We start from the raw sequence: 7,219 nt of genomic DNA, 5'->3' as shown, positions 1-7,219 counted from the left end.
AGAACTCACTTATCAATACTGGGATGTGAAATCCTCACTTCTGTATTGTTTTGTCATTATAGTTCCCACTTTGCTATTGTTTGTCTGTATAATCTCTGTCTGGTTCTGTGATTGTTCCTGTCTGCTGTATAATTAATTTTGCTGGGTGTAAACTAATTAAGGTGGTGGGATATAATTGGTTACATAATCATGTTACAATATGTTAGGATTGGTTAGTTAAATTTCAGGAAAATGATTCGTTAAGGTATAGCTAAGCAGAACTCAAGTTTTACTATATAATCTGTAGTCAATGAGGAAGTGAGAGGGTGTGGGTGAGAGGGCGTGGGTGTGTGGGGGAGATGGGAACAGGGAATGGGGGTAAGGAAATTGGAATCATGTTTTGCTAAAAGGGGGAAATGGGAACAGGGAATGGGGCTGGGGAAATTGGAATCATGTTTGGCTAAGGGCAGGAATGGGAACAGGGACACAGGTGTAAGGCTCTGTGGTGTCAGAGCTGGGAAGGACGATACTAAGGAAGGAAACTGGAATCATGCTTGCTGGAAGTTCACCCCAATAAACATCGAATTGTTTGCACCTTTGGACTTCGGGTATTGTTGCTCTCTGTTCATGCGAGAAGGACCAGGGAAGTGAGTGGGTGAAGGAATAAGCCCCCTAACAAGTATTACTAATCCCTAATAGTTAGATATCATTTTAAGCCTTGACCAATTTATTCCTTCCAAAAATTTTTATTTGCATTAACTTAACTATTATAACTCTGGGGTTTCTAGTTATTCATATCATCAATATCCCATCCCTTTTTTGAATCTTGCTAAGTTAGTGGCCACAAAAACTAAATGAGTTCCACAGTTTAATTACATGTTTTGTGTAAAAGTATTTCTTATGGGTTTTGAATTTGATCCCTTTCCATTTCATTGACTGTCATCTTATTCTTGCTTTATGAGACAGGCAAAAAAGACGTTTCCAGTCTTCTCTGTCCCATTCATTATTTTATACCCTTTTATCCTATCCCCTCTTATTCATCTCCTTTCTAAGGTAAACAGTCCCATTCTTTTGAATCTTTCTTACAAAAAGAGTCTTTCCAGGCCCTTCATCATTCTCATTGCCCTTCTCTCAACCCTCTCTAATATTGCAATAGCCTTTTTCAAATGGTGTGACCAGGACTGCACACGCTACTCTACGTCAGTGGTTTTCAAACTTTTTTTCTGGCGACTCAGTTGAAGAAAATTGTTGATGCCCATGACCCAACGGAGCTGGGGATGAGCGGTTTGGGATGTAGGAGGGGCTCAGGGCTGGGGGAGGGTTGAGGTGCGGGGGTGAGGGCTGTGGGCTGGGAATGCGGGGTTCAGGATGTGGGAGGGGGCTCTGGGCTGGGGCAGTGGGTTGGGGTGCAGGGGGGGTCAGGGCTCTGGGCTGGGGGTTCAGGCTCTGGGATGGGGCCAGGGATGAAGGGTTTGGAGTGCAGGAGGGGGCTCCGGATTTGGGGGGGCTTAGGGCTGGGGCAGAGGATTGGGGCACGGGGTTGGGGCGTGCCTCAGGCTTACCTCCGGTGGCTCCCGGTCAGCAGCACAGCCGGAGTGGGGAGGCAGGCTTCCCGCCTGTCCTGGCACCTTGGACCGCGCTGCGCCCCAGAAGCAGCCCACAGCAGGTTCAGCTCCAAGGCGGAGGTACGCAAGCGGCTCCGCGCGATTCTTGCCCGCAGGCATTGCCCTCCCCAGCTCCCATTGGCCGGGAACCAGCCAATGGGAGTGCGGAGCCGGTGCTCAGGGCAGGGCGGTGCATGGAGCCCCCTGGCGCCCCCCCCAACGGAGGAGCCGGACCTGCTGCTGGTCGCTTCCAGGGCGCAGGGCGGTCTCGGAACAGGGAGGGACGAGCCTGCCTTCACCGGGCAGCACCGCCGACGGGACTTTTAACAGCCCGGTTGGCGGTGCTGACCAGAGCCACCGTGACCCAGTCCTTTCCATTCCGTGACTCAGTTCTGGGTCGCCACCCATGGTTTGATAACCACTGCTCTACATGCGAGCTAGGTGCTAACTCTGTGGGTGCTCCCTCTGGGGCTGGATCAGCTCCTCCCCCTCCCTCCCAGCGCCTGCATGATCAGCTGTTCCACAGTGCACAGGGAGGGAGAGGGCAGAGCGAGGGTGGCGAGTGCTCAGGGGAGGAGGCAGCATGGGGCAAGGGCGAGCCCCCTGCTGGAAATGACAGCATTGGCGCCTGTGCATGTGAGCTCACGAGCGTAGCGCCTATCAAGTCGTTGCTCAAGTACCTATGTCAGACAACCTCGCTATCATGCGTGCCGGGATTTCAGAGGTTAGGGTCTGTACATTGAACCTTGAGAAATCCTGTTGTTTTCACCTATGTTTGCACTGAACAGTCATACGACAACCAGCCTTATTGGAACTTACTGTGTGACGTGGGAGATTACCTAATCAGCCATCAGCAGCAGCCATCCAAAGAGGATGGATCTAGACTATTCTCAGTGATAGCAGATGACAGGACAAGGAGTAACGGTCTCAAGTTGCAGTGGGGGAGGTTTAGGTTGGATATTAGGAAAAACTTTTTCACTAGGAGGGTGGTGAAACACTGGAATGCGTTACCTAGGGAGGTGGTGGAATCCCGTTCTTTAGAAGTTTTTAAGGTCAGGCTTGACAAAGCCCTGGCTGGGATGATTTAGTTGGGATTGGTCCTGCTTTGAGCAGGGGGTTGGACTAGATGACCTCCAGAGGTCCCTTCCAACCCTGATATTCTATGATCATTTGGGCAGGCTGCCTTCATGGAACCGACGGCTCTAATGGCGATATTCACTTCAATCAGGGTGCGATCTGACCCTCCCTCTATCAGCTCTTGGGCTGGAACCAAAACACATCACTTAGTATTTAAGGTTAAGGATGCCCTATTACGGCGGTATTGCTGGCTACAAGTTCCGCCACCTTCCTGGAGTGTTATGTAGCACTTAGAAGGTGCTGTTAATTTATTTGGGGTGGTTTAAATCACCAGTTACTGTACTCAGCCAGGTTATTAACGTTCTTTCATTTTTCCGTGTTTCGGTTATTGAGCTGTTTAAATATGTACCGTGCGCAGTTTGGCTGTTTGTTCCCCCAGACGTCAGGGGGCTGGAGGAGACTCCAAGCCCCACCGAAGGCTGGTCTCTAGAACTGCCCCAGAGTCCTCCAGCGACAGGCACCAGACCTGGAACCTGCTGGCTTTCGAGGGAAAGATGACCTATGCGTTGATCATTTATTTCCTTCAGCATTGGGGGGCCTGGGGTGGTCAAGTCAAAGCCGACTAGTCCCCCCTTAATAAATCTCTACTCCTCACACCTCTGACCCCCTCAGTTAGTCACTGGCTCATGCCCTGATGCTAGGGGATTTAAATCTGTTATATCTTTGAATCCCTGTGTATAGCTACTTGTCCCAAGTATCCCTGTAGAGTGAAAGGGTGGGTCCGGTGGGTAGGGTGCTAGCCCAGGAGACCTGGATCTGCCACACACTTCCTGGGTAATCCTAGGTTCCTCTGGTTATTTGTCGGGCTGAATTAACCCACCTAGGCAACTCCCCCTCATATCCACTATCCCCCTTGTCACGAGGGCTACCTGCCGCCCCACTCCTGACCAGTGTAACATTACAAACTGCTGCTTGCACAATGTGCTACCTGTCCCCTTTTCCCCATCCTCCACCTTTCCCCATCTCCTGGCCCAGGAGTAGCAAATTGTGATGACGGGTTCACCTAGCCCAGTTGTTGTCCTACCTCTCTACCTTTCCTCATGCTCTGGTCCAGGGGCAGCGCATTATGACAGACGGGGGCATTCCTGTCGCCATTTGCTAGGAGTGTAACATTTCTATTTTAAATTTGGACACAAATAAAGAACGTACCTTTGTGATCGGGGAAAGCGTCTTTAAACCTCAGGGGTAGGGTATGTAAACCCCAGAATGAAGGCAGCGTTATTTCTTTCTTCGTCACGTTCCATTGTAGATTAGGCCACAGAGTTTAATCTGATCAGGGTTTAAATTCCTGTCGATTATTTCCTGGAGCCTCCCATGGCCCCCTCCAACATACTATAAAACCTCCAAGGTGGTTGAAAATATTGACTAGAGCTCTGCTCCGGACAGCTCCAGCTGAATTTAAACCCTGAATCCAACAATGGATCCGCGCTCGCCTGTCTCCCATTCTCATCTGCCTCTTCCTTGGCCCATGACTCAGACTCCCCTGATGTCTCCATGGGGCGGGGGGAGGGAGGGATGGGTCGCTGCAGAGGATAGCGTGCAGCTCCTCGTAAAAGCAGCACGTCCGTGGCACAGCATCAGAGCGACTGCTTGCCTCCCTGGCCTCCTGGTACGCCTGTCGCAGCTCCGGGGCATTCGCGAACAAAGTGAGCATCAAAGCCCTGGGGGTTGGGGTCAAGTAAAGATGCTTCTCTCCGGCTGGTCTGTTTCAGTTTAATAACCCACATCCTGTCCATGGGGCCAGTGGCTGAAGTTCCATTGGGCGGCTGCTCTGGGGCCTGCATGGAATGTGCTGGGATCTCACCCTGGTTCCTGGGGCGTAGGCATCTCCATCACACACCGAGGTAACCAGCAAAGTCTGCACTGGTCGTCCCCCTCCATGTGAGGCTCAGCAGAGAGGCCAGGAGTTCAATGGAGCGTGCAGATGGAGCTTCTCTCTCCCCTTTAGAGAGATTCATCCCAGGTCAGGGCAGAGGGCCAGTGGCCCAGGACAGCGTGTGAGGGGAGCTGGCACTGGGGATCCCTGTCCTGTTCAGGGTAAAGGGTAGGGTGACCAGATAGCAAGTGAAAAAGCAGGACAAGGGGTGGAGGGTAATAGGTGCCTATATAAGAAAAAGCCCCAAATATCGGGACTGTCCTTATAAAATCAGGACATCTGGTCACCCTAGTAAAGGGTTACACAGAATCTCCAAGGCCCTTGTCTATCCTGGCTGCAGGAGGGTGATCTGGGCACAGACTGAGGGAGAAGCGGCCACCTGGGACCAGAACCTGGGAACTTAACCATGGTGGGAAAAGCACAGAGACTGGAACTCTGCTGGGGATGTGGCTGGTTACGAGGCCGGCTTTGCAGCAGGATACAATGTTCCAACACGACTTCATTTCCCTTCCTCGCCACCGGGAATCAAGGCCCCATGAAGATCAGCCAAAATTCAGCTCGCCAAGCACAACCCTTCAGTGTCCTCCTTTCTGATGCACCTCACAGCGTCTGCCCCTCATGGGGGGCAATTGTGGAACCCCTGCCAGAGCCCTGTATAGGATAAACTTATTTATTGACCTCCAAGCAAGCCAAAGGTAGGTTGGCTCTACCCTAGAAGAGCCCACATAGTTTAGATGGGGAAACCAAGGCACAATCTGTGTCATGCACCGAGCCTGCCCATTCTCATCAGACGCCCCAATCTCACCTGATTCTCCTTTTGCCAGCGCTGTGTGTCTGCCATGCGCAGTGTGCCAGCTCCCACCCCAGTCCCCACACTGCTGTATACTAGACATGTTTGCATCTCCTCAGCCCCAGTCAGTGCTACCTCCGTGTCATGCCCCAGCTGTGTGCACGCTCAGCTGGCCTGCTGTCAGCTTTCCCTGCCTGCTCGCAGTGCTGTGTGCCTGTGACACACACGGAGCCGACCTATTCTCAGCTACCTCCTCTGCCCCCAGTCTCAGGGCTGTGCTTGTTCCATGCACTGAACTCACCTGCTCTCAGCGGTCAAGCCAGTCTCAGGGCTGGGTGTCTATTCCATGCTCCAAGCTTGAATCAACTCACCCTTATATCAGTGTTGTGCGGCTCGGCCATGCACCAAGCCTAAAATTCTAGCAGCTAACTGATCGGGTAGGTTCGTTTCAAAAGGCCGTGGGGTTCAGTGATTGAGAAATACACAGACATATTAACAGGGGTCAGCCGCAACAGAACAGATTAATTTGTGGTTTCAGCAGCCATGTTAGTCTGTATTCGCAAAAAGAAAAGGAGTACTTGTGGCACCTTAGAGACTAACAAATTTATTTGCGCATAAGCTTTCGTGAGCTACAGTAGTGAGCTGTAGCTCACGAAAGCTTATGCTCAAATAAATTTGTTAGATTAATTTGCGTTTTTCTGCCTCCCAGCCCAGGGCAGTCTCCAGGGTGTGTTGGGCGAGTCTCATAGACTCATAGACTTTAAGGTCAGAAGGGACTATTATGATCATCTAGTCTGACCTCCTGCACAACGCAGGCCACAGAATCTCACCCACCCACTCCTGCGATAAACCTCTCACCTGTGACTGAGCTACTGAAGTCCTCAAACCCTCAACCGGCCATGGACAGGATTTTGCTGGTATTCCACACCTAGTTCACAGCGTTTTAGAAACAGCTCGTGTTGAGAGGGGCTGTATATCACACACCCCTTGACCAAATGACTCCAGATTTGTACCCCTGACCCTACCCTCTGCGGATGTAACAGGTTTCTGGCCACTCAGACTGTGAATGTGAACTTAAAGAAAAAGGGATAATTTGGTTTGGGAAAGAAACGCTGCTGCAGCACCATGGTGCGGCCAGGTGCCAGCCCATAATATTACTGCAGTTGATGATGTGAGCTGGCTACCTTCGGGCACATTTCTCTCTCTTCCCTGGCAGCTGGAGGTTGCTAACAGACTTCTTTCGGAAGGAGGATAGTGTGGCCAGGGGAAAGCATCGCTTGATGCTTTGATTTTATTTACTCATTCCTCAAGCTTTGCCTTTAGAGCTTTCGCTTAGAGTTACCCAGCTGCTTTTCTTCAAGCCCCCTCAAAGCATTTGCTGGTGGGTCTGTCTAGCCTTTCAGGGCAGAGCCGTACAGATCTAGTACCCTTGTGACGAAGTCCATGACCAGAAGATAGAAATAAACTTTATTCTGTGAATTTACTCATCTGAATCTACAGCATCCAAATAACTAAACAGAGCAAAATAGGAACATTGAGCTGGGGACAGAAGTGCTATGGGGGTTGGGGGGCAGAATTAACAGCTGGGCTGGGGACAGGCAGATGTGGGGTGGCAGGGACACAGAATTAATTAATTAATTAGTTTTTGGGGAGAAGCTGGAGGCTCTGCACCAGCAGGGAGCCTAGGGGATGGAGACCCAGGGACTGGGGAGTTGGGGGTGGGGAGATGTCAGCTGGATTAAGAAGAGGTGGCTGTGTGGAGGGGAGAGTCAGGCACTGGGCAGGTTTCACCAGAAGGGAGAGAAGAAATGAAATGGGAAAAGGTGAAGATAA

This window comes from Chelonia mydas, chromosome 14, assembly GCF_015237465.2.
Source record: "Chelonia mydas isolate rCheMyd1 chromosome 14, rCheMyd1.pri.v2, whole genome shotgun sequence".
NCBI classification, from domain to species: domain Eukaryota; kingdom Metazoa; phylum Chordata; order Testudines; family Cheloniidae; genus Chelonia; species Chelonia mydas.
The sequence above is the reverse complement of the archived record's forward strand: the minus strand, read 5'-3'. Positions refer to the sequence as shown.